The following is an 11,714-nucleotide window of genomic DNA, read 5'->3' on the forward strand; positions in this document are numbered from 1 at the left end:
CCAGTCATTTCTGCTGGTGGATGAGACCAGGCCTCAAGTTGAGGGGGAGTAGATTTAGGATAGAGATAAGGAGGAACTGCTTTTCCCGGAGAGTAGTCAATCTATGGAATTCTCTGCCCAAGAAAGAGAGGCAGCTTCATTAAGCATATTCAAGACACAGGTGGATGGGCTTTTTTTGGTCAGGGAATTAAGGGTAGTTGCGACAATGTAGTGAGGAGGAGCCGAACCGATGGATATATCAGCCATCATCTTAGTGAATGGTGGAGCAGGCCAACTCCTGCTTCTTCTACTATGAAACTATAATCCTGCATTTCCCATGGCTAACCCACCTAACCTGGACATTATGGGCAATTCAGCATGGCCCATCCAATTCAGCTGAATCTCCATCCCACACACTCTCCCTCCATTTTCACTGTTGATGTCCTGGACACAGTGAGAATTGGGAGCAGGAGTAGGCCATTTGGTCTTTCGAGCCTGGACCAGCATTGAACAGGTCATAACTGGATATGAATCTACCTCTACTGAGGTGGATAAACTCAAGAAGAAAGTGAGGGCTGCAGATCAGAGTCGAGTGTGGGATACTGGAAAAGCACAGCAGGTCAGGCAGCATCTGAGGAGCAGAGAAGAGAACTGGGGGGGGGTACAGAGAGAGAGAGGAGGAGAACTACTTCTAAGGTAGGTATCCTTGGAAGAGACTTCATAGTGAAGTTGAAATCAACTCAGAGAAAGTGAGGACTGCAAATGCTGGAGATAAGAGTGGAGAACATTGTGCTGGAAAAGCACAGCAGGTCAGGCAGCATCTGAGGAGCAGGAGAATCTTTTGATTCTTGATGAAGGGCTTATGCCCGAAACACCAATTCTGCTGCTCCTGGGATGCTGCCTGACCTGCTGTACTTTTCCAGCACTACACTCTTCACACTAATTTAGGATATCTAGTCGGCATGGACAGGTTGGACCAAAGGATCTGTTTCCTAGCTGTACAACTCTATGACTCTAAATAATGAAAAGTATACTTTGACAAATAACAAACTATCTCCATGTTAACAAGGCTTAGTACACCACATGGTTTACTAACCATTCTCAACAGGTCCTGTCCCTTCAATAACTGAGGAACATATACATGCTGGTGCATAGTATCCTTCACTAGTATTTACACACTACCCTCAGCAATTGCACAAGTAACAGTGAGGGGTAAACAGCACAAGGATTAATAAAACAGTGAGGGGTAAACAGCACAAGCGCCAGTAAAAGCAGATGGAAAGTGAGTGTAAAATGTGACTATGACAGGACAGGCCCCACATTCCTTCCCCTCCGTCCCCCCCACAACCTGCCTCACCTTTCACCTCCCGGGCCCAGTACCTTCCAGGTGGCCCCATAGTTGACACAGGGGCCGCCCCACGACCAGTAGAACTCCACCACCCAGGCGGCCGACCAGTTCCCAAGCAGGGCCTTAACCCCATCCGCCTCCAGAATGGTCACCGGCTCCTGCCTGCTGCACAGCCGGCCGGTGTGGCCGTGACACAGCAGCTGCGCCAGGAAGGCGGCGGTGACCAGTGACGGGGGTCTGCCCCGGGCCGCACGGCGCCATTTTCCTAACGGCCGCCGCTTCCCCGCTCGAGCGACTTCTCCTCCCAACCGCCTTCACCCCCGCGTGACGTCTGCACGGGGGATGGGCGGGGCCGGGGGAGCCTCACCGTCACCAAGCAACAGCCACCTCGCGCTACAACTGCTCATTCACAAAAACAAACTCTCCTGTCTCGCTCTGCAGCTGCAGGGGGGACACTGCCACGTTTCGAGGAGCCCTGTCTACATTGGGAAAGCTCACGGCTCCATTTAAACAGATATTCCGACATCTAACGGAACGGCCTCATATCTAAAGGGGGCAATCTGCATTTTAAAGGGACATGGACATTTTAACGGGCTATTTCTGCAAATACAGAGATGTAAATGGACGAGATTACATTTCAAAGGGATGTGGCACATTCAAAGGGATATCTTAATATGTAAAGTGACGCAGTTATATCTAAATGAATCTACATTTCGAAGAGACGTTGCCCTGTTTATAAGTAGAGACAATAGGTGTGAATCTTCGAGTAAAAAATGAGGTCTGCAGATGCTGGAGATCACAGCTGCAAATGTGTTGCTGGTCAAAGCACAGCAGGCCAGGCAGCATCTCAGGAATAGAGAATTCGACGTTTCGAGCATAAGCCCTTCATCAGGAATAGGTGAATAGGTGTGAATTCTGTCTGTGTCCCAATGTTGAGTCAGATTGACATTTTTCTTTGAAAAGCTCTGCATTTAAATTACATTCTTGAGAAGGTGTAGGTTAGGGAGAATTGACGTTGCTAAATTACCCATATTGACCAGGGATGTACAGTTTTGGGTGGCTTGGTCATGGGAAATAACAAATAAGGAGTTGGGTATGGGTGGGATACTGTTCAGAAGGCCAGAGTGAGATAGAGGGGCTGAATGGCCCACTTCCACATTGTGGGGAGGGTCATAGAATCCCGACAAAGGGGCATTTTATCTGCATCTATTCTGTCAAGTCCCTTTCAGAATTCAACTGGTTTCAGTAAAGGTAGACAGCACAGAAACAGATAGTTCGGTCCAATTCGTCCAGGCCGACCAGGATTCCAAACTAAACCAGTCCCATTTGTCTGTATTTCACCCATATTCCTCTAAACCTTTCTATTCATGTACCCATCCAAATGTTGTTTCAATGTTGTTATTATATCTACATCTACCACATCCTCAGCAAGTTCATTCCACAGACAAAGCCACCCACTTTCCAAATGTTGCTCCTCAGGTTCCTTTTAAATCTCTCTCCTCCAAGTAATATGCCATTTTCTATTCACTTACCTCCACTCCTCATGATTTTATCAATCTCAATGAAGTCACCCCCCAACCTCCTGTGCTCCAGTGAATAAAGTCCCAGCCTCTCCTTACAACTCAAACCCTCCAGTCCTAGCACCGTCCTGGTAAATCTTTACCAAACCCTCTCTGATAGTATTCTTCCTATGACAGGGCCACCAGAACTGTACTCAGTACTCTAAAAGTGGCCTCACCAACATCCTGTACAACCTCAACATGATGTCCCAACCCCTATACTCAATGGTGTGAACAATGAAGGCAATGTTGCGAAATGCCACCTTAACCGCCCTGTCTACCAGTGATGCAACTTCCAAAGAACTATGTACCTGAACACCACCCCCCCACGTCTGTCTGTTCTATAACATGAGCCAGGGCCCTAACCTTATCTGGACAATGCTGCCCTTCCTTGTTTTAGCAAAATGTAACCCCTTGCTTGTATTAATACCTCTCTCACACATGCTCCCCCCTCAGACATGCACATTTTTCCCCCCAATACTCTCTCAGGCTTTTCTCCATCACAGTCACATTTTACCAAGCATGTACACATTCTCACACACAAACTCACATGCACGCACACACAATTCTTTGGGGTGAATTTGTATTGGCAGAATTTATTTGCAGATACATTCAATTTTGCGCAAAAAGCACACAATTTCCAGGCAGTCAATCCATGTAATATTTTATGAATTCCTCCTTTGGAAATAGAACCAGTCTGATTCAAGATTGGAATACTAACAGACTCAAATCTCACACCTTTAAATGCATTGTCTGAGCTGAGATATTATCTTTTTTATAAAACCTTAAGTCGTCTCAAGAATGTGACTTAAAAGATGTTCTGGCAGTTACTCGTTAATGAACCAAAACCTGCACCCATTCTAAGAGATGAAAGACTTGACAGCAATCTAGGCTTGTTCAATATATTCGATCAGTTGCATGATACTGATCTTTTGAGATACGTTCTGTCTTATGATGCTGGTCCACAGCTGCCCGATGAAGGGGCAGCACTCAGAAAGCTAGTGCTTCGAAATAAACCTGTTGGACAATAACCTGGTATTGTGAGATTTTTTTAACTTTATCAACCCAGTCTAATCCCGACACCTCCATATCATTTCTAGTGACCACAGCCCACACCTCCTGGTGCTGCCAGTAAACTTTACAATGCTCATGAAGCAACGCAGTACCTGAAAGATTTACAATTTCTAATGATACTAGCTACTCATTCACCGCTCCATCTGATACATGACATTGGAAACTCTGCAGGAGGCTGAAAGAAAGGAGCAGCTTTAAACAAAAAACCTCTTGGAGCTGAAAGTTTTCAATGAGAGTCTGTTCCTCGTGGTAAATTCAGGTAACCTTTACTGTGACAGCTTCAGATCCCGCCTGCAAAAAGGCATAGACAAAGTAGCAGCTTTTTAAACAGCTCAAGGTCAAAGCCCACACACTTCACACACACCCCAATGTCTTTACTATTGGGCAGCACCAGGTTGTGCCTTTGTAATTGGGTCCCTGTTACAGCCGTCACCCGGAGGAAGTATTGCCTCACTCAGCAATTTCAACCCATTCGCTCTCTCCTAGTAAGTTTCTCCCCGCTCCTTTGCCAGTGGGGGGAGGGCAGTGTGGAGTCAACCAGACTGATGTGGGTCTGGAGTCACGTGTAGGCCAGACTGGGTAAAGGATGCAGCTGGGACGACCGAGTGAATCCTTTCCCACAATGGCGGTTCCCTTCCCTAACAAGGGAGAGAGGGAATCAGATGGGGGCTTTCTCCTCCGAACCACCCCCTCCCTGAAATGGTCTCATCGTTAGATTCTGAACTCCACATTTCTGACCGAATACCAATTCTGCCATCTGTCATGGGGGGATTCGAACCCAGGAATCCACGGAACCGGGTTGATAGTCCAATCGATAATGGGACTCGGCCGTCACTTCTTCAATCCTCCTGCGATGGCACATGAACTCGCTGGTGCTTCTGCAGGTGGGAGGAGCGGGTGAAGCCTTTCCAGCACCGAGGGCAGGTGAACGGCCTCTCCCCCGTGTGGATCTGCTGGTGCCTCAGCAGGGTGGAGACCTGGGTAAAGGCCTTCCCACACTCGGGGCAGCTGAAGGGCCTCTCCCCCGTGTGCACACGCTGGTGGGTCTGGAGGTTGGAGTAATTGCTGAAGGCCTTCCCGCACTCGGGGCAGCTGAAGGGCCTCTCCCCTGAGTGAACCCGTTGGTGCCTCAGCAGGTCGGAGGAATAGTTGAAGCCCTTCCCACACTCAGAGCAGCTGAATGGCCTCTCCCCCGTGTGGATTCGCCGGTGGGCCAACAGGGCAGAGAAAAACATGAAGGCCTTCCCGCACTCTGGGCAGCTGAAGGGCCTCTCCTCCGTGTGGTCCCGCTGGTGGGCCACCAGGTGGGAGGAATGTCTGAAGGCCTTCCCGCAGACAGGGCAGGGGAATGGCCTCTCCCCGGTGTGACTGCGCCGATGAGTCTCCAGGGCAGATGGGAAACGGAAGCCTTTCCCACAGTCGCCACACTTCCATCGTTTCTCTGCAGGGCGGGATTCCTCAGGTTTCTCCATGGCCGAAGCTTCAGCTGCACACAAACACGTGTAGAGCCCCTACCCGCTGTGAATTCCTCTTCCCAGACTGTATAACTTTTTCAGGCTCCACACTCAGTGCTGCAATAGTGGGGTCTCTCATCCAGTCCCACTGATGCTGAAAACATACTCAGATAGGAACCAAAAAGCTTTGATCCCTCTCACAGAAATCACAGTCAAAAATCGTTGCGGTCCTGGTGGATTGAGTGACTGTCAGACATTGATGTTGAAGTGAGGACCGCAAATGCTGGAGAGTCAGTCGAAAAACGTGGCACTGGAAAAGCACGGGGATGTCAGACAGCATCTGGGGAGCAGGAGGGTCAATGTTTCGGGCATAAGCCCTTCATCTGTTGATTGAGAAACTTCTGCCGTCAGATCTTCAAATACGCTGTAAAAATAGATTACAAAAGTCACCACTGTCAGTCCCAGGGTAGAAACTCTAAACAAGCAATTCTACTTTGTGGAATTTTCTTTTCTTTTATTATTCCACAAAATTGAAAGCACCATCCCACTCTCTCCCTCTGTTCTCACTCCGTTCTAACTCATTCTCCTGAAGGTGCTGATTCAGGATCTTACAGGGGCAGAGAAGCAAAAACATCAAGACTGATGTCTCTCTGAATTTTGGGTACCTCCACCTGAAAGTGAATATCTTTCCCAACACTGGGAACGCTGAGAGTGAGCAGGTCTGATTTTGGGAAGCAAATAAAATGTGGGTCAATTCAGGATGAAGCTGCCACGCAGCTTCTTTCGGAACAACCAGACACAAAATGGTTACCATCCCTGGGAAGGGGAAGCAAAATGAGACATCAAGGTCTTAACACTGACACCAGAGAGAAACTGAATATACTGACGTGGCAAACGTTAGTGGAAAGCCAGAGTCATAGAGATATACAGCACAGAAACAGTCCCTTCAGTCCAACTCGGCTGTACCGACCAGATATCGTAAATCAATCTGGAACCATTTGCTCACACGTGGCCCATAGCTGGGGTCATCCCCACCCCCTGTCCCGAGTCCTTGATGCCTCCAAGCTGACCCTCAAAGGTTCGGTTTGTCCCTCCATCCTTTCCCAGTTGTCTTTTGCAGGTTTTGAAAACTTTCCCAATTCTCCGAGTATAGGATTTGGGAAGTTATGTTGTAGCTGTACAGGACATTGGTTAGAGCTGAAAATATGTTGCTGGAAAAGCGCAGCAGGTCAGCCGACATCCAAGGAGCATGAGAGTTGACATTTCGGGCATGAGCCCTTCTTCAGGACATTGGTTCGGCCACATTTGGAATATAGTGTGTGCAATTCTGGTTTCCTTACTATCAGTAAGATGTTGTGAAACTTGAAAGGGTTCAGAAAAGATTTACAAGGAAATTGCCAGGGTTGGAGGATTTGAGCTAAAGGGAGACTAGGGCTGTTTTCCCTGGAGCGTTGGAGACTAAGGGGTGACCTTATAGAGGTTTATAATATCATGAAGGGCATGGATAGGGTAAATAGGCAAAATCTTTTCCCTGTGGGGGGGGGCGGGGGGGGGGGGGGGTTCCGGAACAAGAGGGCATAGGTTTAGGGTGACAGGGAGAAAGAAACAAAAGAGATCTTGGGGTGAACCTTTTCATACAGAGGGTGGTACATGTATGGAATGAGCTGTAGGAGGAAGTGATGGAGGCTGGTACAATTGTAAGATTTAAAAGGCATTTGGACAGGTATATGAATGGGAAGAGTTTGGAGGGATATGGGCCAGGTGCTAGCAATTGGGACTGGATTGGGATGGGATATCTGGTCGGCATGGACGAGTTGGACCGAAGGGTCTGTTTCCCATGCTGTATATCTCTATGACTAGTTGGACATAAGGGTCTGTTTCTGTGCTGTATGACTCTGGAACTGTTCTTAAAACCATGTTCTTGCCTTCCCCCACAAACATCACTTCTTTGTTGTTCAAAAATCAGATGAACTCAGCCTTGAATATATTCAATGACCCCCTAACTGCAGGAAGACATTCCTACTTCTGAACTCAATTCCTGTTGCTAATATACCACTTGCCTTGCTGATTGCTTGCTGCACCTGTCTGACAACTGGCAGTGACTGGTGTAGAAGGACACTGAGGCCCCTTTGTCCATCCACACATCATTCCTGATGAAGGGCTCGTGCTCGAAAATTCAACTGTCCTGCTCCTCGGATGCTGCCTAACCTACCGTGCTCTTCCAGGAACACACCTTTTGACCCCGATCTCCAGCATCTGCAGTTCTCACATTCTCCACATCCAATTACATCTCCATTTAAACAATGCACCTCCTTTCTACATTTTTGCCACAGCAAAGGCTATAACTTCATATTGTGGAACTGCATTTGCCATGTGTTTGCCAGTTGTGGTCTTCTCTATATCGGAGAGATTGACCTCAAACTTGGGGAATGGTCCACTGAGCATCATATCTGGGTCGACAGAGCCGACCAGAGTTCCCAGTCACCACCCATTTCAATTCCCCTTCCCACTCCCTTTCTGACATTACCATCTTTGGCCTCCTCTATTGCCACAACGAATCAAATTGGAGGGACAACACCTCATCTTAATTGGGAAGGAAGTAAGCAATAAATAATAGATCACTACAGAGTGCTCAGGAACAAAGGGACCTTACTGTCCAAGTTCAGAGATCCCCGAAGGTATCAGTACAGGTCAAACGGGGGATGAGGAAGGCATAGATTGGTACTTTTTCACACAGAGGGTGGTGCGTGTGTGCAATGAGCTGCGAGAGGAAGTGGAGGCTGGCACAAATACAACTTTTAAAGGGCAGCTGGATGGGTATGTGAATAGGTAGGGTTTAGAGGGATATGGGCCAAGTGCTGGTAAACAGGATAGATTAATTTCAGATATCTAGTCAGCATGGATGAGATGGACTGTTTCTGTGCTTCCACAGAAGCACGGTGTTTCTGACCATCCACTTCATTTTGAAATGTTTTCACTACCACTTGGAACACCCTGTTAGGGTTCAGAGTGTGCCAGGTCCTGACATCTCCTTCCTCACGTCTCCTGTGTATTTTAAATCAATTATACCAGTCGTATGTTACTGGGTTAGTACTTTAAACCCACAGACACATACAATATAAACCAGAATTTCTATTCGGTACGGAAAGTGATGACTTGTTTCAACTTTGCTGACAGGGTATCAGAAGGGCAGGATCTGCAAATTCCATAACGAGATCTGACAGGGTCACTCAATATCATTGGGGGGGAGGGGTTGAATTTGGAAAGAGAAATCCATTCGACCTGCTTCAAAAGGTACTGGACATCAGTGTGAGCAGAGAAGCACTCAGAAAGGAACCACCAGTGAACTGAGATTTAACTGGTTACACAGAATGAGTGTATGTGTCCCAGGGAGCTGACTATGGGAAGGAGCTTTAACCAGTTACACAGACTGAGGGCGGAACTGGGGCATTTATTTTACCCTGGAGCATCCTGGGGGGTGACCGTGGAGAGGTTTATAAAATCATGAGGGGCATGGATAGAGCAAATAGCCTAGGTCTTTTTCTCCAGGGTGGGGGGAGTCGAAAACTAGAAGGCATAGGTTTAAGGTGAGAAGGGAAAGACTTAAAAGGGGCCTAAGGGGCAACTTTTCATGTCGAGGGTTGTACATGTATGGAATGAGCTGCCAGAGGAAGTGGTGAAGGTGGGTACAATTGCAACGTTTAAGAGGCATTTGGATGGGTATATGAATAGGAAGGGTTTGGAGGGATATGGGCTGGGTGCTGCCAGGGGGGATGAGATTGAGTTGGGATATCTGGTCGGCATGGGCAGGTTGGACCGAAGGGTCTGTTTCCATGCTGTACATCTCTATGACTAGCACTCGCTGCGTGGCTCCTTCATCAGGTGATTGTGGAGAATAAAATCATAAGGCACAGAATGGATGGAAAAACATTACAGTGCACCGAAATGATATATCGAAAAACCGTGGATTGTTAAGTCTTTCATCTTTTAGTATGGGCTGCTCGTATCGTTCATTTGTAAATCCCAGAATTTCCTCAAAGACATTTTCTTGAGATAACTCAAAGTTTTATAAGAAAAGGTGACATCTCAGCTCTGACAATGCATTAAAGGTGTGAAACCAGGGTCTGTCTGTATCACAATCTTGAGTCAGATTGGTTCTATTTCCAAAGTGGAATTTACAAAATATTACATGGATTGAACAGCCTGTATATTGTGCATTTTTGAGAAAAAATAGAATGTCTCTGCAAATACAAATTTACCCCCATGGATGTATGTGTGTGAATAAGACAGAGAAAAGTCTATTTTGTGCTGTATATCCCTATATCTAATTGATAATCGATGCTTTATTTCTGTTGGTGTAAATATTATTGTAAACCATAGCTGCGTATAAATAGTTAGATATTAGGGAGAGAGAATGCCTCAAGTTGGGCACTATAAGAATCCTAGGAGAGCCCTATTTCTGGTTTACTTCCTCATGAACAAACATTAAGCATGAGAATGAGCATTTATTGATTTCTAATTTTGTTCTTTTCTTTTGTTTGATTCCCAGCTAGGACTACACTCCGTGCCTGGATGGTTGACAGGCTGGGGGATTGTGGCTTGAGTCTTGCATAACTGAATGTTTTATTGTTCCAGAAGGTGTGGGGGTGGGGGTCAAGGCTTCAGCAGAAATCTAGCAGAGCAGAGAACAGACCAATATCTTACTCTGTGGGAAACTGAAATCCGAGCTGATCATGGCTGATATATTCATTGTCCCAACTATCCTTAACTCCCTGACCATGAAAACCCATCCAATTGTGTCTTGAATATACTTAATGAAGATGCCTCTACTGCTTCCTTGGGCAGAGAATTCCAGAGATTGATTACTCTCCAGGAAAAGCAATTCCTCCTCATCTGTCCTAAATGGCACTGTGGCACAGCGAGCAGCACTGCTGCCTCACAGCGCCAGAGACCTGGGTTCAATTCCTGCCTCGGGCAACTGTGTGTGGGTTTCCTCCGGGTGCTCTGGTTTCCTCCCACAGTCCAAAGATGTGCAGGTTAGGTGAATTGGCAATGCTAAATTGCCTGTAGTGTCAGGTGAAGGGGTAAATGTAGGAGGGGGGGTTGCTCTTCAGAGGGTTGGTGATGTCTTGGGGTGAAGGGCCTAAGTAATCTAATATAATCTAAAATCTACTCCCTTCAACTTGAGGCCTGGTCTCATCCACCAGCAGATTTGACTGGATAGGGTAGGGCTTCATTCCCACAGTGCAATGAATTCCCACTTTCCACCAAACTCCCAGATGTATTCCCTCACTCAGTTGCTGTCTCAAATGAAAGACTTCATTGTAACTTATTTTGTTCCCAGTAAGAGCAAAACATCTTGGGAAGCTGCTCTGAAAGTCCAACCACACTTCTGCATTCACCAAAGACAATTCCAGTATTACAGCACAGAAACAGATCCTCTGGCCCAACTCGTCCGTGCTGACCAGATATCCTAAACTAATCTTGTCTCAGTTGCCCACATATGGCCCATATCCCTCTCAACACTTCCTATTCACATACCTATCAAGATGGGTTTTAAATGTTGTACTTGTTCCAGCCTCCACCACTTCCTCTGGCAGTTCCACACATGCACCACCCTCATGTTGCCCCTCATGTCCCCTTCCCCGCTCACCTAAAAGCAAGTACTTTAGTTCTGGACTCTCCTACCCTGGAGAAAAGACCTGGGGTATTGACTCGCCATGCCCCTTAAACATTTATAAGGTTAACCCGCAGCATCCAAATAGAGAAATGAGACCTGCAGCTGCTGGAATCAGAGTCTAAAAGTTTGGGGTTGGAAAAGCACAGCAGGACAGGCAGCATCTGAGGACCAGGACAGCCAACATTTCCAGCCCGAGCCCTTCATCAGGAATGATATGTGGATGTACAAAGAGGCCTCAGTGTCCTTCTTCACCAGTCACTGCCAGTTGTCAGACAGGTGCAGCAAGCAATCAGCAAGGTAAGTGGTATAAATCACAAAATGAACTGGGATTAGAAGTGGGGATGTCTTCCTGCAGTTAGGGGGTTATTGAATATATTCAAGGCTGAGTTCCTCTGATTTTTGAACAACAAAGTGTGGGTATTTATGTTGTGTGGTTGAGGTGAGGTTTTTTTTGAGTGATTTGTGTGTTGGAAGCAGGTACAGTAACCGCGTTTAAAGTGGAAGGCAAGAAAATGGTTTTAAGACCACAACAGAACAGTTACGGTCAGACAGCACAGAAATGGACCCTGCAGCCCAACTATTCCACGCTGAGTATGTTCTCAAGCTAAACTAGTGCCACT

Source organism: Hemiscyllium ocellatum (genome assembly GCF_020745735.1).
Source record: "Hemiscyllium ocellatum isolate sHemOce1 chromosome 27 unlocalized genomic scaffold, sHemOce1.pat.X.cur. SUPER_27_unloc_12, whole genome shotgun sequence".
NCBI lineage: Eukaryota > Metazoa > Chordata > Chondrichthyes > Orectolobiformes > Hemiscylliidae > Hemiscyllium > Hemiscyllium ocellatum.